This window comes from Elephas maximus, chromosome 1 (assembly GCF_024166365.1).
Source record: "Elephas maximus indicus isolate mEleMax1 chromosome 1, mEleMax1 primary haplotype, whole genome shotgun sequence".
Classification (NCBI taxonomy): Eukaryota; Metazoa; Chordata; class Mammalia; order Proboscidea; family Elephantidae; genus Elephas; species Elephas maximus.
Window position 1 is genome coordinate 171,639,922 of NC_064819.1, and position 19,698 is coordinate 171,659,619.

Genomic DNA, 19,698 nt, shown 5'->3' on the forward strand with positions numbered 1-19,698 from the left:
ACTTTTTGTGATGGTTAAGATTGTGTGCCAACTTGGCTGGGCCATGATTCTCAGTGGTTTGGCATGATGGGATCTGCTATGAGTAGCCAATCAGTTGAAAGGGGGTTTCCTTGGGCGTGTGGCCTACATCGAATATAAGTGGACATTCTGGCAAGGCTTGCGGCTTCTGCTAACTCTGGATCCTACAGCTGGTGCCTGTTTGTCTGACCTTCAGTTCTTGGGACTTGAGCTAGCAGCCCACCTGTAGTCTTGCCTGGCAGTGTTGGGATCTGTCGATCTTCACAGCCTGTGAGCAACAACCCTGCTCTCTGACCTGCCAATCTTGGGTTCATCAGCCTTGTGGCTATGTGAATCAGGAGAAGCCACCAGCCTGATCCACAGACTTGTGACATTCTGGTTTCTACAATCACTGAGCTATTTCCTTGATATAAATCTCTCTACATATGCATATACAATTATAGGCTTTACTGGTCTTGCTTCTCTAGAGAATCCAGCTTAAGACACCTTGCTTATTAGGTAATCTGTCTCTGGTCTTTCCATCTTCCCACTCCATCATCAGGGTGTCAGCCAAATCTCCTCATAAGCACAAAACAGTCACAGCATCACAACCTCAAACACCAATGTCCAGAGGTTTGTATCTCGTTTTAAGAGCTAAGAAGCCTTCTTCAGAAACTCTTTTCCACTCTTTATTGAGAACTAGGATCATAGGCCAATCCTAAACCATTGACTAGTAAGAAAATGGGTCCTCCATGATTGACTTAGACAAGCCAGGGTTTATCTAAGTCCCATGAGCAGACATGGGAGCAAAGTCAAGGCTCTGGGTGAGCTACTGATCATGCATGCTATGCTGGTGCTAAGCCAGTGTTGGGTTCTACTTCAATATGAGCATAAAATACTTGCTATCAGGTTCAAAATTATCAGTTTCCATTTTTTCTTCTTTAATACTTTGCCCATTGGGAAGTCTAGTGAAAATACTGCTAGCAAGAACTAACATTATCCGAAACATTTATGCTGGTAGTCAGACCTTGTTCTAAATGCGAATGTGACACCTTTTTCCAGGTACCATGCTCCCTAAATATCCTCAAATAGCTAAAGACCACATAATTTTCTTGTCGAGAAAATAATGCAAGAACAAGTTCCAAAATACTGGATTTTATAAGACAGTCACCTTGTTTTTGTCTACCCAGAGGTTTTCTTTCTATTGTAAAACATAAACCCCTATCACCTAGTGTTCCCAGGAGGTTCTTGTAGGCCTGCCAACCTACGGCAGGGGTAGACAATTACGGTTTCAGCAATTAAGGCACTTCAGTCCCCTGATATAATATTAGACCAATGGCTAGATCTTTAATGTTAACCCAGGCATGGGCCCAAAAAAAAAAAAAAAAAAAATTTCCTCCCTGATATTTACTAGATGAAACCCAAGAGAATAAGTATCACTCTTCTTTTTTTGGATCCTGTCATGCCTAGATCATAGAAATAGCAGGAGAAAATGAGGCCAACAACACACAAAAGGAAGTAGAGACTAGTAGCCATGAGAAAAAGAGAGAGGTGGACCCAGCTGACCTAAAGCTGTGAATGAGCCAGAAATGGGATTCTTTCTTTATATTTCATGCAGAATAGGCCTAATCTATAAGGTTTCTCTTTTCCCTTACTAGGTAAGGGTGTTTGCCCCTCTTCCATGTTAAACCAAAAAAACCAAACCCGTTGCTGTTGAGTCAATTCCGACTCATAGCAACCCTATAGGACAGAGTAGAACTCCCCCGTAGGGTTTCCAAGGAGTGCCTGGTGGATCTGAACTGCCGACTTTTTGGTTAGCAGCCAAACTCCTAACCACTATGCCATCAGGGTTTCCCCTCTTCCATGTTAGAGGAATATAAACTTCTCCAATTTTCAGATGTTGCCCAGAAACTAAAAATCTACTGGCTAGACTCTTGCATTACCTTTTCTTTGATAATCTTGTCTAAAACCTGCAAGATCATAAATTCAGATACGCCATATAAAAAGGTAGTCTTTGCATGGCAATGATATGTAGAAGTGATTAGATGTCACCTTAATACGTGAGACAAGTTCAGATCAATGCCTTTGGTATGCTTCTTAAGATTTTGTCTTTTAGATAACTTCTAAAAGCCAGGTATGACCACTTGAAAGATTCTGTGGGTTTTTTTCTTTTCCTTTCTCTCTTTTTTTATTTTTTTGGTTTGGTGCTTTTGTTTGGCCAACTCCAGCTGAATAATTATATTTTGTTTATATGTAGATTTGCTTACATATAAATTTTATCTAATCTATCCTCTCTCAACTCTAGGATAACCTAGTCTAAGGATGCTAGATACTGTACTCTATGGATTGAATTGTGCCCACCAAAAATAGGTGTTGAAATCCTGGTCCTTGTACCTGTGGATGCGATCCTGTTTGGAAATAAGGTTTTTCTTTGTTATGTTAAGAAGGTCATACCAGTGTGATGTGGTTCCTAAACCTGATTACTTCCGTGTTATAAAAAGAGAAGAATAGACACAGAGACACAAGGGGGAAGACAGATGCCATGTGAGGATCATCTACAAACCAAGGAATGCCAAGGGTCCAAGGAAAGTCCACTGCCTCGATCCTGATTTGGACTTTTAACCTCTGGAACTGTGAAAAAATGGATTTCTGTTCTTTAAAGGCACGCACTTGTGGTATTTCTGTTACAGCACCACTAGGTAACCAAGACACTACAGACAGCTGAATTGGCAAAGCTTTCTCTATTTAAAAAAAAAAAGGAAGAAAGAAAAAGTGACCATAAATTTCCATCAGAGGTTTCAAAAAAGTACCCCCTTACTGCTGCAAGGACTAGGCTGATCTAGTGAGGTCACTACCCTGACTCAAAAGTCTTCATGCTTACTGAATTACATCAAAACTCTTCTGGTAGTATCCAATAAGCAGGGTAATAACGGGACTTACATCTGAGTGAGTTGTTGCAAGGATTCAATGAGATAATACCTACAGTGCTGAACACAGTGTCTGAAAGCAGTAGACACACAAACTACCTTTGTAGGTACTCCCTAAACCCCTTGCAATCCCCAAGAGGGTATATTTTCAATAAACATTTGTTGAATAAATTTATTGAATAACATAATGAGAAAGGTAACTTATTTAGTTGCTGTGAAGAAACAGAAATTCTCCCTCAGTAATCTAACTTCCCAAGGATTTTTAGACAGTGTTAAGCCCCAACATAAAATCTGAAAAGCAAATAACTCAATATTTAAAAATTAACAGGTAGAGTTAATAAATGGAAGGGCCATTTATTCAGATGACTCAAAGATGAATCTGAGATGTAATCATGTTTTATTTGCTCAGGCTCATTCACCCAGAATCAAAGCACTCACCATATATCTCATTAAGCGCTTACAACACTCCCTTGAGGCAGATAGATGGCAAAGGTGATGGAGAGAGAGCCTGAGGCCCAGGACGATGAAGGGACTTGTCAGGGGCCACATCAAGTGAGTGAGTAATGGAGCCAGAGATGGAACTAAATTCTAGTCTTTAACTTCAGGGCACTGTATTTATTGTACCATGAGGTTGTTAAATATCTCAAGTATATTTAACTCCGAAATCCATGTTAAAATAATCCCTTTAAAAAAAAATTAGTCAAGAGTATATGATTTAATAACTAAAACAGGGAAACACAAATCAGTTGGGTTTTTTGTTGTTGGTGGTGGTTTTGTTGTTTTTAATGGTTCCATTTAACGGTTGCATTTTTCAGTGAGCAACATGTCTAGGGAAAACAGAAGCAAATATTGGTTCAAAAACAAAGTTGTCCAGAACACAAATCTCTACATTTTAGGGCAGTTAATGTGATCTCTAATTCCAAAATCGAACTGCAGAGTTGAGCCTATTTCTTCATTGACTGTCACATGATTCTACCTGAAGTGATGGGTAAACAGACTCTTCAAATGACTCACCAAAGAGTAGGGGTTACCCGAATTTTCAGATAATTTAATCTCTAAATTTTCCCATAAATCCGCATAATGAGCAATTGAAAATAAAATATATAACGACAAAATGGCCAAAAGCTCCATGAATACAGTGACACTTAGCGATGAATTTGTATTTATTATGTCCTATAACATTTTAAAAACTGTAGCGCAGGGAGAGGCGTCGTGGGTAGACTGATTCCCGAACTGACGCTGGCGGCCGCAAAGCAGGGACTTCGAACCCCCGCACAGCGCAATTGGTGGGGGAGATTGGATACTACATTTGCTCAATCTAAGCAGGGATTAGAAAAACCGGCTCACAGACGGAACCACCCCAACTCCAAATCGTTTTCTGATTTTTTTTTTTCTTCTAACTCTAAAAAAAATGATCAGAACGAGGAGACGCCAACGCCTCAGCCGCACTCCCGCGCTGCGGCCCCTGCGCCCCTGTGCCCGGCCAGCGCTCTCGGGGCGCCAGTGCCCATACCTTCCAGCCGAGGAGCGGGCCGGCCCGGGAGCATCGCGCCCAGGTTACCCCGGGTGCTTGCTTTCCCACCTTACGCAAACCCGCGTGCCTGGGCGCACGCCGCGCGCCTGCGGCCAGCTGCAGTCGGTTCTCGGTTCCCAGCGTCTTAGTTCCCAGTTTCTAGTTTCCTTATCGACGTAATTTCTCCCTCGGGGTCTTCCACGGGGATCTGGACCGTCCGGATCCCCGGGCTGGGAAAACCCGCGCCGAGGTCGGTCCACAGGGCCTTTGGTGGCTCGCTTTCGCCCCACTGGCCGCTGCTGATTTCTACCCAGAAAATGCGAGTTGTTTGGGCACCAGCAGAGACTTTGCGGGGAGGGCGTTTGAGAAGAGGCTTCCCTGTTGCTTAACCTCCTAGGCAGACGGATGGTCGCATGCCAGGTGACTTAAAGGGGGCAGCTCAGCTATAGGGATGCTTCGATCGCGGCCTCTCACGTCCTCTCAACCTTGAGACCTTTCGGCGGCCCAGGCCTTCTGCCCCTGCTGCTGTGATTGGTGGTTTTTATTTACTTATTTTTTTAACTTTCTTTCAAAAGAACGTTGGAACCCAGGCTCTTAACCCAGACTGTCTGGATTCTACCCTTCTCTCCCCAATTTACCAGTTGCTATGTGGCCCTGGCCATTTTACCTAACCTCGCTGGTGTTCAGTTTCTCTATTTGTAAAATGGGATTATAATTAACACCTACCTCAGAGGACTATTGTGAGAATATTATGAAACAATGCATTTAAAAAGGGTTCCCACACAGGGAATTGTTCAATTAAAATCAGGGACTGCGTGGTGGAATTAAATAAGCTCAGTATGAGAATTCATTCATCCAAAATAATACACTGACAGAGCCCCTGGTGTGCCTGGCCCTAGCCTAGGAACTAGGAAAGCAGAGGACAAAATAGACAAAGCTCGCTGTCCTCCTGGAGCGTTCCTGAGTGGGTGTAAGAGAGTTACACAATAAACATACAGCGGTCAGGTGGTGAGACAGGAGTAGGCAATGTGGAGTAGTTGAGATTTTAAATAGGGTGGACAAAGCTCTGAAGGAGGTGAGGGAAACAGCCAAGAACATCTCTGGGAAAAGCTGGTCAGGGCAGAGGGAACAGCACTTTCCAATTTCCCTTACTGAGCCCCATCACCCTCATTCCTCCCACCTCCCCCCAACACCTATCACCGCGAGAGTCTGCCCTAGGGAGATCTGTTTAAGGGAACAGATAGCTGACGGGAAACCCATTCCCAGCACCACTCCATCTTCTGGTGTTCTAAGTCACGTTCCTCTTCCTCATTCCACCTCACACACCTTGGAGCCCCATTCTTTGGGTCTTCAAAAGAATTTCCCTGACAGAGTCATAAAGGGGGATAACTCACATTCTTTCAGGGAATCTAACTTCCCCTTCCTCCTTTCCATGGAAAATGACGAGCAGGGTAGGTGATGATGCTGACACAAACCAAGCAAAAAGTGGTTTTCAGACCTTCTGAAAGAATTTTGCCCTCAGCTCTCAACAATAATAGTAACCACACACTTCCAAGGCACTATACAAAGTAGTATCCATTAGCAAAGAAGCAATTTGAGCTGGATGCCAAATTCTTAATTACATTGTACAGGTACAAATAGGAGAGAAATTACTGCTTTTTAGATAGGTAGGTAAGGTATTTAAATAACTAGGTAACTTGCAAGATACACACAGTTACAAGTCTAGACAGCATATTCACTGTCAGTATTTCAGAGCAGTAAAAACCACTACCACTTGTGCTTTTCTTACGTTCTTAGTGTTTTATGTGTGTTTACTTAATACTCACTGATGAGTATTAAATACAAGTGAGTAGCTTTAGAGAACAGGCATTTATTTTTTTACAGTTCTCGAGGTTAAAAGTCCAAATCAAGGTATGAGCGGTGTCAATTCCTTCTGCAAACCTCTCTTAGTTTCTGCCAGTGGTGCTTGGCAATCCTCAGTGTTCTGTGTTTCTTGGTGTCTGTCTCCCCACTCTGTGTGTTTTTGTGTCTATTCTGCTATTTTCATAACTCAGAAGTGATTAGATTTAGGACCCACCCTACTAGAGTTATGATCTAATTAACATAACAAAGAAATCCCTATTTTCAAACAGAATTATATATACAAGTATGTTGTCGAGTTGATGCTGACTCTTAGCAACCCTAAAGGACACAGCAGAACTGCCCCACAGGATTTTCTAGCCTGTAATCTTTACAGGAGCAGATCTCCAGGTCTTTTCTCCCTTGGAGCTTCTGGTGAGCCCCACTTGCTGACCTTTCAGTTAGCAGCCAAGCACTTTAACCGTTGCATCACCAGGGATCCTTATACACAAGTATAGGGAATAGAATTTCAATACATATTTTGGGGGAACACAATTCAATCTGTAATAGGTAGGGTCCTTCATCATTTTTCATATGAAAAAACTGAGGCTTAAGGTGGTTAAATAACTTGTCCAAGGTCATACTGCTAATAAGTAGTGGAGTCACTTTGTTTGAATTTATTCATTAAAAAATATGTGCCTTTTATGTGCTGGGGGAGCCCTGATGGCACAGTGGTTAAGAGCTCAGGCTGCTAACCAAAAGGTCAGCAGTTCAAATCCACCAGCCGCTCCTTGGAAACCCTATGGGCCAGTTCTACTCTGTCCTATGGGGTAGCTATCAGTTGGAATTGATTCAATGGCAACAGCTTTGGTTTTTGGGTATATACGTCAGAGGCTATTTTAGACACTGGAGATAAAGCAGGTTAAAAAAAAAAAAAAGTCCCGGCCCTAATTTATATTACTGACATTCTTCTGAAGGGACAGAAGCATTAAAGAGGGGCTGGGGGGTAAATTTAGTGTTCTAGAAGGTAAGTACCATGAAGAAAAATAAAACAGGGAAAGGGGAAAAAGGGATGAGACTGCTAAGTCAAATACCTAAGTGCTCAGGGAAAGCTTCTCTGAGAAGGTGACATTTGAGCAAAGAGTTGAAGCAAGCTATGCTTAATCTGGGGGGAAAGTACTCGGGAAGACAGAAGAGCGAGTGCAAAACTCTGAGGGAGGACTAACAGGAAGGTGAGTGTAGCTGAAGGGAGTGGGCTTGGGCAAGAAGACGAGAAGGAGTCAGAGGTGAAGTGCTGCTCAGGGATTGTAGACTATGAAGGACGCAGGCTTTTACGCTGAGCGAGGTGGAGAGTCAGTGGGGTTCTCAGCTCCCTAGTGTATCAGGATCACCTTGGCTGCTGTGCTGAGAATGCACTATTAAAGGGGCACGGTATAAATACAGGGACCAATTAGGTGGCTGTCATGATAACCTAGGTGAGAGATGATGATGCTGTAGGCCCAAGTGGTCATAGCAGCAGAGGTCATGAGAAATGATCAGCCTCTAAATTATACATGGAAAACAGAGGCACAGAATTTGTCAATAGGCTTGATTTAGAGTATAAAAGAGAAGAGTCAAAGATGGCTCCAAGGTTTTTGGCCTGAGCAGCTTCTGAAAAAATGGGTGTTGATACTAACCAAAAGGGGAACACTGTGGATAGAGCAGGTTTTGGGCCAAGACTTCAAACAAGTTAAATTTGAGGGTCTTTCAGACATTCGAGAGGCAATAGCTATCAAGTAGGCAACTGAATAAACAAAACTGGAGGCTTTAGAGAAGCCCAGGCTGAAGATGTAAGTAAATTTGAGGATTGTCTGGCTGTAGGTGTTTGTGACTACAAGAGATCAGTAAGGGGTGAGTGTAGATTTGAGTGAATCAGTCAGAGAACTACATGTGCTCTGACCTTTCCTGCTTCACCAGGCCTGAAGAGTGAGGGAAAAGAGCCCAGACCTGGCATTCAGATTAATAGTTGCTTCCACTGTTAAGCCTCTATCCACTCTCTTGGACAGAGTGAATTCTCTTCACCAGAGGCAGCTAAACTCAAACCTGTTGCCATCAAGTGGATTCCGACTTATAGCAACCCTACAAGACAGAGTAGAACTGCCCAATAGGGTTTCCGAAGAGGAGCTGGTGGATTTGAACTTCCAAACTTTTGGTTAGCAACTGAGCTCTTAACCACTGCACCACCAGGGTTTCCGATACCACCTTACTGGGTAGTAATCTGGGTTCAGTGAGATAAACCAAACCTGTTGCTGTTGAGTTGAATCTGCCTCATAGCGATCCTATAGGACAGAGCAGAACTGCCCCACTGAGCTTCCAAGGAGCACCTGGTGAATTCCAATGCTGGCCTTTTGGTTAGCATGGTAGCTCTTAACCACTACTCCAAAGGTGCCGGTAAAACCAGCCCTTTTGTGCCTTCCTGCTGCTTACGGCTTTCCTCACATTTAGTTTTTTTACCTTCACGAAGGAGGCCTGGTGTCTCCGTGGTTAAGGGCTGGGCTGCTAACCAAAAGGTTGGAGGCTGAACTCACCCAGAGGTTCTGCAGGAGAAAGACCTGGCAATCTGCTTTTGTAAAGATCACACCCTAAACCCCCCTATGAGGCAGTTCTACTGTGTCACATGGGGTCCCTATGAATCAAAATGGACTCCTGGGCACCTAACAACAACCTCCACACATTGTACTATCCTTCACTTATGCCTCACATCCCCAGCGCCATGCTGGTACAAAATAAGTGTTCAAAGAAAGGATGAATTAAGCCAAAGACCAGGAATGGGATTCCAATACAGAACTGAGCTGAGAACTCATCTCGCCTTTAAGGGAGGAATCCCGCGCACCCCAGCCACTTGGAGAGCAGCTGTACTGTTTCTTCGCCTCTAAGCTGGAAAGAGCGCCCAGTCCTCCGACTCGCGCCTCCCTCTCCTCTCCCACCCCGCCTTACTCCCATACTCCTTCTCCTAAATGCAACCCTGGAGCAAGGCCAGGCGGGGAGGCGCCCAGCCCTTACCCGCCGCCTCGGCCCAGGGCTGTTCCTCTTCGCCGGGAGCAGAGTTGTACCGGCCACGGTTTCTCCCGGACAAGCTCAGAGAGGCTCCGGGATGTCGCTCTGTGACCATGCTATTGCCTGGACGCAGACAAGACAGCACGCAGCAGCCACAGGGGACTCGGGTGTGGGGACGAAGAGGGGCCACCTGCCTGACTCTGTACGTGCGGGTCTCTCCCGCACACCCACCACTGCTGCCCTGCTGGGGTGAACGCACCCAGGAAAGGCACCGTTCTTGTATTATTTTTCTCAAGGAAGGATTCCTTTTTCCCTTGAATTTCTGAGGGAAGTGAGAACGCAAATTTCCTATAGACAGGTCATCAGAGGAAGATTGTATACAGTCCACTTTGATCTGGAGAGGGTTGTTCGGGCAGAAACAGCCCATGTGCCCCGCGGGACACAAATCATACTTTTGCTTGCCGGGGGACTGACGTAGCTGCGCCTGGGCAGCCAGGGACCTGGGTATATCCTGGCAAGAACACAAGCATTTGGACCAAATTTCCCATGCCTGTGAGTGAAATCTTTCAGGGCAGTTGCTGGGAATCCCATAGATTATTGTGGATATTCATTAAATTGAATTTACAAGGCATCTTTTCAATACATTCCAGCAGTTCTGGCCTAGCAAGAGCCCTACCCCTGGCAACAATGGAGGAATTACTAACTTGGATCATGCTATGGGCACTGAGTTTTTGTTTTTTAATTGTTGTAAATACATGTATTGCAACATTTGCCGGTTCGACACTTTTCAGGTGTACAATACAGTGGTATCAATTACATTAATCATGTTAGTCACCAAATTTTCCATCATCATATATAGAAACTCACTGCTTCCTAAACAGCAACTCTCCTTTCCCCCTCCCTCCCTGGGCAGTGGTTCTTTACCTTTTTGGGGTCATCAATCTATTCAAGCTATGGACCCTCACCATGAAACCTACAACATTTCAGGATGCATGACTGATATTGCAGGAATACTCTCCCCCATAAACACACACACACCTTCTCTACCAGACTGGGAGCCCTGGATAAGAGCACATCCCTCCCCTTTTACAGAAACTATGAACAGCTCTGTGATCTCTGTAGGCAAAAAAACTAAACAAAAGCATGGAGTTCATTTCATAGGGCTTGTTGGGATGGTTGTTTTTTCTTCTCAGTAACAAGTGGACAATAGTTAATCAAGTGATGGAGTGAGTCTGGTGGATATGAAAGGACACAGACCTCCTGGGAAAGGAAAGACGCATTTAGAATGGAATCATTCCCTTGGGTTGTCCAAGCCTCTCCAAACCACTGACAAAAATGTAATTAGGGCAGACGTGTTTTGGAAGGAAGTTAGCAAATGGGGAAGGCTTCCTTAAATGTAATGGTGACAGTTCTATAACTTTGTTATTACATTAACCAAGAAATTTCTATACATCAAAAATCACTGTTGGCCTCAGAGAAGCAGCACGTGTACTGTTGTGTGTTTTGTTTTTGGGTGGGGCAAGAATGTTGCTCAGAGGACAATGGCCCCCAACCATCTAATGGTGGAGGATAACATATCTGTCTTACTTTATTTCACCAGATGGAGAAAATGCAACACTTGAAAAAAAAGTCCTGTTTTTTTTGTTCTTAACATAAAAAAGAACTTTATGACTATTTTTTTCTGCATATTTCTCCTCCTCTGGGGCACTTTTTAAAGCCTCAAAGCATGTATTTGCCAAGAATCTTTGGATTCTCACAATATTCCTATCTCTTTCTATAACCAGGACCTGCTGGACTTGCTCCACTAGGAAAACTTGTGTTTTACAAGCCGGAGACATTAACTGCAATAGCTAAACTTCCCCCTACCCCAAGGAAATTTTTAAACTTAAAACACTTAGTATTTATGGGCCATTGATTTTTCTTTATTAACCATGTCTTTTCTTTGACGCTTGTCCAGAGGGATTCTCTTCACCCATGGCTGAATCAGAGAAGCCAAAAGGCAAGGTCTTCATCATCTCTAATCTCCATCTCTCACCTCCCTCCAAAGCAGTTTACAATAAAGAGAACTCACTCCCACATCCTGATCCCTGCTCCTCTTTGATCTTCCCCATCATTTTCTTATTAAAAACAACTGCTCTGTTGCCACCACCACCAGTTTCAAGTTGTCTGAGTAACTATTTTCATCCTTAAATTTTTAATTTTGAAAATCAAGTCATGTATTAGAGCCATTATGGCAAATACAATATTCCCACTTGAAAAACAGGAGAAATCTGTAGAGAACAACCTATTAATTTTCTACCATCTAGAAAGCACTAAAATGCTACTTTCTGAATATGGGTCTCCTGGTTTTCCAGCCTGACTTCTTCCTGTCTCAGTTACACCAACTTTCATGGTTTCCTCGGCAATTTCTTCCACTTCACAGTAATTAAAAGTGAGCAAACATTAAATTTCATTCCCATCAACATAATTACAAAATTTGCATTCTGTAACAACTTATCAAACTCCAGACAATGATGCAATATGCCACCAAATTCCAGTGGAACAAAATAATTTGAATAAACCCTCAGATTTCATAATTTGGGAATTTATTAACTATTTAAAACAGACATATTGCATTACATCTTTGCAAATGAATGGGTCAAATAATTTATCAACAAAAAAATTAAAAATAAAGGTTAAAAAGTTCATGCATTAGAATTTATACATAAAGAAGATAATCAAGTTTGGAAGAGGGCATTAACATTAACCAAAGTTGCAAAAAAAGAAAAGATAAAGCAAAGCTATAACAAGATTCTTCAGATTTTTATATAATGTCTAGTATCTTATACAAATTTAAAGGGATTCTTTCCTTGACAGCAGACATATACCTCCACTTTCTGAATTTTAGTGTCCCTTGGGCCAATGGTACATTCTACCTAGAATTATCTTCTTCCAGGAAATCCACTGTTACCCTATGGCTTTCTCCAAGCTGGGTTAGAAACTCCTGCTACAGTTTCCTCAATGGCACCTGAACTTCCCCCATCAGAGTAATTGATGCACGTTACATATTGCCTTTGATTATAAAATTGTGAGTTTTTTCTGATAAAGTGTAAACTACAAGAGAAGGGACTACATCTATTTTGTTCCAAGTGCCTGGCACATCATAGGCACTTGTTAAATATCTGATGAATTAATAAACAGGCAGTAGAATTTTTAAGTGTTTTGTTTTTGCTTTTGTTTTAAGTCCAGAGAAGCAAAGTACAAGAAGCAAAAAGCAGAGGCAAATTCCCTCCAACTCTTCCATTCAATCTAGTAAGGAAGCATCATGAGTGAAGACTACAGTGTAGCAACTGGTCTCTATCAGATACTTACCAATTGTGTGACTTCGAATAATTTACTTAACCTCTCTGAACTTCGTTTCTTCTCCTGTAAAATAGAGACAATAAAGCCCATCTTGTAGGGTTGTTTTAAGAATTAAAAATAAACCTATAAAATACAAGACATATGCAGGCCCTCTATAAGTGAGCATTATTATCATGCATGCATTGAACATCTGAGTCTCTTGTATGGGCACTGGGGACACAAAGATAAATTAACCAAAACCCTTTCTCAAGATCTCAAAGTCTCATAAGGAATATGGCAAATGTAGTGACAGAGATCTTCGCAGGGAATTACTGGAGCACCAACTGAGCTGGAAGGAGAGCTACAATTCAAATAGTGGGGAACACATGACTAAAGACACAGAGGTTTGAACGCTAGGGCTTGTAGAGGAAAGTGTAACCATAAATGGTAGGCTTCCCCATTATAATGTAAAGTCAAAGTAGACCAAATCGTACCAACTGCCATCCAGTCAATTCTGACTCATGGCAACCCCATGTGTGTTAGAGTAGAGCTGTGTTGGATAGGGTTTTCAATGGTTGATTTTTTGGAAGTGGGTGGACTCAAACCTCCACCCTTTTGGATAGCAACCTAACAAGTTTACTCTCTGTACCACCCATGGATGCTGTAATGCAAAGTAAACGCCCAAATTATTACAATGGCTAGGGAAAGCCATCCAAAGGCACACTTGTTTCTTCTCCAGCCTCATTTCCTGCTATCCCCTGCTTTCTCCCCTTTAGTTCTACAGGGCCTCCTCGATGTGCTAAGCACAGCCCTACCTCAGGGCTTTACACTGGCTGTTCCCTCTGTCTAGATGGTCTTCCTTTTTATCCACATAGCTCACTGTCTCTCCTCCTTTCATATCTTTGCTCAAATGTCACCATTTCAATAAAGTCAAACTTGACCAGTGTATTTAAAATTACACTCCCTCTGGATCTTATAAAATGTGCTTATTTATTATGTTTATTGTTTACACACTCACATATGCCAATAAGCTCCAGGAGGACAAAGATCTTTGTTCTGTTCATGGATGTATCCCAAGTGCCTACGACAATGGCTGCCATATAGTAGAGTAGAATGAGCGAATGAAGTGTGGCTGGAATGTGAAGTTAGGGCAGGAAGTGGAGGGAGGTGAAGCTAGAGAGATGGGAGAAGCTTTGAATGCTGTGGCAGAGTTTAGATTTTTATCTGGTAAGTAATGGGAAGCCATTAAAGGTGAGTGGCATGTTCAGATCTGCTTCTTGGATAAGTCACTCAGAGAAAGGACTTGAAGAGAGTAATAATGGCACAGTATAGGGGCTGCTGCAGCAAGTGAGCTAGTGAGCAAGACAATGAAGACCTAACCTAGAGCAGTGGGAATAAGCAAGGGGAGGAGGGGACATATCTGGGGGAAAATTAGGAGGAATTGATCACTGTCTTAAAGTGGAGAGAGAGAGAAAGGGAAGACTCACAGATGACTCCCAGGCTTGCACTATGGGTAACTGGGAGGTTGAAGCGAGTGAGGTCTAGAATGTGGATGGGGAGGAGGAGGTCAGGGGAAGTGATGAGTTCAACTCCAGCATCATTTGTAGAAGAGGAAATCTGGAGTTCAGCGAAGAGGTTTAAACCAGAGATATTCTTTCTACCTAGTGATTAGTATGCTGATTTCAAAGGGAAAACAAACTTTCATTTCAAAAATCCAAATTTACTTCCGAAAGTAATGGTTAAAGCATAGCTATGTTTTTATTATGAAAAGATTTTATATATCTGCACTATGTTTTTCCCCCAGATAGCAAACAGTGATTTTTTTCATTATTTAACCCTTTCGTGACCCAACTATTTTTTCCTTTTAATTTTTTGTTGATGTTATGTGTTTTCATAATGGAGGGCATGCTGAATCATTGAGTGTGTCAGAATTTTTGGTAGGTGATATGACTTTGTTTTATGCTTCATTCCACAAATCATACCCTCAGAGTCTAGAGGTACATATGTGTACCCCTTGTAAATACAAATTCTACCCCCAGAGTCCAGAGGTACATATGTGTACCAAATAAAAAGTTTCAAAATTCATGTTTTTCCTACAAAAATTCAATGATTCAGTGCCACCTCATACAATAACCTGTAAAAACAGTAATTCGCAGCACACGCCTGTTTTTTTCCATTTCAAACCATTATACAAGGCCCTGCCTGCCTGTCACACACAGTGTCAGTGGGACAAGAGCTTCCCAATGAACCCCAGAGGTACAAAAAGTTAAGTGGTAGCTATATATACCACGGTTCCAGACTTCACTTTTTGGTAGGAGATTTTCAGTTAACTGCCCAGGGAAAACAATATTCTCTTCTCCCAAAAAGCTACCATATTTGGTTGTGAAATATCCACTGGTATAAAGAACATGCCTTCTCATTTTGTAAAAGTATAAGGTGACCGTTAAAGAAATTCAAAGGCAGTATTATATATTCAGAGCAAATTTGAGGATATACTTTCAAAATGAGATGTAATTAGAGGAAATTACTATCACAACATTCTATTGAAGCAAATTGCTTTATGAGCTTTCTCCTTTCCCTAATAAATACAACCCATGGAAAAAGGGAAAACATTATATTGACATTTAAACTAACGAGTAGAAGGAAGTATAAAATTGTTTCCCTTCAATAATAATAACAATAATTTATTGAGCACTTACTCGGTACTAGGCATGGTACTAGCCAATTGTCCACTTACTCTTCCAAATAGGTGTTATTTCCATTACACAGATGATTTAAAAAAAAAAAAAAAACAGGACTTAGGCAGTTAAGCAACTTGCTAAAGGTCACTTTAGTATCAAGCTACAGATACATCTTTTTAGAGAAAACAATTTTTTGTTCTTCTTTCCAAGATCCAACTGTTTGTAGCAACTTGCCTTGACCTGTTACACACGGGCTTCGTAAGGGCTGTATATGAGAGGGTCTGACTGGTTCGCTCGCAGATTGCCGCTATACCTCAGAACCTAGCAGATTAAAAAAACTCAAAAATGTGTAATGTGTATATTAACTCTGTCATATAGAGAAAAGAATAACTGAACGGGCTAAGCCCATGTTAGTATTCGTTCGTGATCTGAGAACTCTTTCCACAAGCGTTAGTAATAACTATTTTCTGTATTCTGATTTTATTTCTAAACCTGAACTTATTATATAAATACGCTAAGGAAAAATGTTTTTAACTCAACAGACAGTAATTAGCTGTGGTAATAGATAACAAACGACAATAAAAGGTAAACGCCCAAGCACACACATTGGATTGTTACCTGGGCCTGGGTTTCACTGCCTTGGGGGTCCTCCGCGCAGAGCTAGCGCACAGCACTCCCTGCCTGCGATTTTGCTGTATTAGTGTCAGTCAAGTTACCCACGGGTTAGAGCTGGAAACTATCGTAGGTTTGTTTTGTAAACCAGAGCTGTTTCCTAGGTTGGATAACTAGCTAGCTTTGGTGGCCCTTTACTTACGCTAACCCAAGAAACTACTTGAAGGACGTTCCTCCTCAAAAAGCAAGGCGCGGAGATTGAAGCGCCAACTGCCTTCTACTTTTGATTCCAATCCTGGCGGCTCTTGTAACTTCGCAAAAGTTTTTGTGGAACTGCAAACTAAGTTTTACGCTTGTAACGCTGAAAACACCCATTTCCCAGCCCCTGCCCTTCCCGGAGGAGAACAGACCCGGGATCAGCCCACCCCTACTCGGTCTCCCCAGCTCCTCGTCCCTCACTGTATAAATTCGTGGGACATCTTACTTCTTTAGCATGCCTCCCTTTTTACTGGCCACCTCAAAATCCTTTTCAACTCCCTCCCTTTTACGTGCAGGTTTAAAACACGGTCCAGAAAGTGAAAGTGGGGGCGAGGCAAGGCTGCTGCCGGGCCGGGCACGCCGGGGTGGGGGCGGGACGCGAGGACGCCGCGCGCCGGCCTCGTGACGCGCCGCCACCCAATCCGGCCGGCGCCGCGCCACACCTCGCACCGCGACCAGGACCTGGGAAGCTCTTCTTGGTCAATAAAAGTTGTTTTTTAGGCTGTTACTGCCCAAACACAACGTAAAGAGGGCTTTGCACCTTCCCCCACCCCCACCTTGGGTCCTGGCCGCAGACACCGAGAGTCAGGCATCCCTAACCCGGGAGCTCCTGGGCACTGTGCCCTAGCATTTCCATCAGCCGCTGGGCGGGAAAGAGCTTTTCCTTTGAGGTATATGTCGCCAGGGGGCCCAGGAAGGATAGGAGCCTCTCGTTTGTTTGCTGTTTGTTTGCTGGGGAGGAAGATGGGTGCTGTGCGTCTCCCTCCTCCAACGTAGGTGGTTAGAAGGAGTCCGAAGCCTTTGGGCCCCAAGATGCAACCTGGGGCGGCTCGCCGCTACCTTTCCCAGGTTGCCAGATAGGACCAATGATTGGAAGTGAGATCCAGAAACGCAGCAGATAGATGCAGACGCCAGCCCTTCTTTTTGAAGACCACTTAAAATATTTCAGTTGACTCTGGATCGCTTCTCCACTGGAGTCTTTAGCTATGTTTAAGCTTTTAGCAATTTAAAAGAAGTGAAATCATAACTTAGGTAAGGTTTTTCTCTTTCAAAGGCGTCAGGGAGCCTTAACTGTGGCACCTCGGTCTTCGCCCCAGTAACCACTACAAAACAAAAGCTAACTTTCCCAAACTCGGTAACAATAGGAGAACTGGTTTAAGCCACCTCTCTGAGGGCAACCCCCTCCCCCAAAGCCTTCCTTCACACTCCAACCTGCCCCTAGGTATGTCTGTGTAATCAGAGACAGATTGTAACCGCATTGCAGTTGCTCCCTGGGATAGCTTAGTTTACATACACTTAAATTGCTAGTTTTCTAAAATTATCTGGGACAGCAGGGAAGATGCCACTTGGAAGATAGCTGTGTTTCCTGCTCGACGTCTTCTGGAGCGGGCTGAGCTGCGCAGGTGTGCGGGTTATAACTGCGGTGCGGGAGGTTTGCTGTTTTAGGAAATAGATTTTCAAATAGATGACTACAGTTGATTTATATATATATGTACACACACACACACATATAGGCTAGAAGTTCAGTGATATGAATCCCATCCAGTATTAGGGGTAGTAGAAGAGTGGTGATGTGGAAATTTGTTCTTCTCAAGTCTGTAAACACTGACAGTATTGATAGATTATCTCCCCTCTGGTGAAAGAGTATAATTATTCAGTATTTTAAAACGGAGTAAACGGGGAAGTTAGGGTTGATCAATGCGGTGTGTTTGAAGAATGGAATCCCGTGTCACCGACTTGTAACGGTAAATGAAATGCAGAATCAGAAACCATATTTTTCTAATGTTTTTAACCTTTATGTTTCTTCCGTATATATAAAACGTGAAGGCGAGCAAGGATGTCTGTTAGTTGAACAAGGGCAGGGGCATTTACTACTCGTCGGTCACGTAAAAGCTGCGCTCAAAGTTTTAAGTGCTGGGACAGTGGCGAGGGGGAGGCGATGAGCGGGGAGCAGCTCTGAAGATGGGGTTCTCAGGGTCTTGTTCTGGGCGCCCTTAGAAGTTGATCACCCACTGAAGACGCCATGAGAGGCGAGGGCTCGAGGTAAGACGCCGCTAAGGGGGACGCCGCTAAGGAGGTCGGGCTCTGGACCATCTCTCCGCCCAGAGTGATTGTTGAAAAAGCAAATTCCACAATGAATTCTACTGAGCTCAGTGTGGATTAAACTAGCGGCTCTCGATTGGACTACATTAGACTGAGTTGCGTAATTAAAAAAAAAAAAAATTGCAGGCGACGTTTCCGTTTCGAGAGGAGCCGGGATATGTGACCCAGCGTAAATGCGGATATAGCTTCTCTATTACGCATCTTTTTCTGTGAGCTCAAGCCCTTTTCTTTAAAGTCTCTCCCAAAAATGGGGGAGGGGGGTGAGAATTGCCAAAATGTTGTGTTCATTTGGACGAGATGAAAAGAAAAGGATAAGCGTCCTGATATCAGGTCCGAAGGACTCTCAAAATAGGTTTAGAGTAAGTCGTTTTGTAGCAACTTGCGCAGGGCTCCGGAAGAACCGAGTTGTGAGGCAAAACTTTAAAGAGAAATCCTTGCCTGAATCCCTTTACCGTCCCAACCATCAATCCTGCCCATCGCTTCCTAAGGGTAGTGGTCTTGGAACACATTTCACGGCACGGGTGGCTGGGTTTATAAACTGTAAGATAACTTGTCAGCGCGCCAGGCTGCAGCTGCGTTAGGGAGGCGCTCCCCGCCGCCGACCCCCGCGTGGGGCAGGACCGGCTGGGGGCGCGTCCCAGAGACTCTGGGGTCGCGCCGTCCACCCCGGCCGGATGGCAAGTGGCAAGTCACAGGACTTCGCAGCATTCCGACTTGCTGATGGCTTGATTTTTGGGCCAGGAGAGAGGAGAGCCCCTTGCTGAGAGGAGTGGAGCGCGCATTTTCTCCCGCCATGCACGCACTCCGCATAACTCCACAGCAGCCGCGCACTTCTCTTTTCATTGTTTTGAAAGAAATGAGTCACCCTCAGATCCTTTGGAAAGAGAATCTGAGCGCCTCGCCCAGCCTCATCTTTCTCCCCCACCACACCCCGCCCCCTTTTAGGCCCTCATTTCGAGGCTAGTGTATGGATTAGACTTGGACGGAAGAGGGTCTGGACAGGTGCCAGCTTAGGCACCTACCCCGGCGTTGTCACTTTCCATTTGGGGTCACTGAACCTCCCAGTGCCTCTCCCCTTGATAACGGGGCTGGCATTTTAACTCACCCGTCTCAGCACGTCACTCTCGGCCGGGGGATATTCCCGTAGGGTTTTCTTTACTTCTCCTAACGGAGCCTTCAAGGGAACTATTTTTTACAGTTTTAAATATTTTGACATATATGGAAACGGATAACAAAATTTCAAAACGGAAGAGGGGAACAAAAGGAAAAGATCTGACTTGGAGGTTTTTTTGTTTTGTTTTTTTTGCTTAGCAGTCATTGCTGAGACCACTCAGCAGGACAAAGAAAGAGGTTTAGAATTGATTTGAGTAAAACAATTTTTATTTTACTTTAATGTAGTGGGAGAGACAAA

The 19,698-nt window shown here is 43.6% G+C and overlaps 1 long non-coding RNA gene across 3 annotated transcripts in view; it reads right to left on the minus strand.

Annotated features, from left to right (window-relative positions):
* LOC126084046 (uncharacterized) overlaps positions 1–16,309 on the minus strand; it is a 101,217-nt gene extending 84,908 nt beyond the window's left edge. For 2 of the 3 annotated variants that reach the window (XR_007518915.1, XR_007518918.1), the window contains exons 1-2: positions 15,333–15,924; positions 12,664–12,717 (exon numbers count right to left, since the gene is read on the minus strand). This is a non-coding gene — a long non-coding RNA (uncharacterized LOC126084046). The other variant, XR_007518916.1, reaches the window with a different exon arrangement.
* Between the last annotated feature and the right edge of the window lie 3,389 nt (positions 16,310–19,698).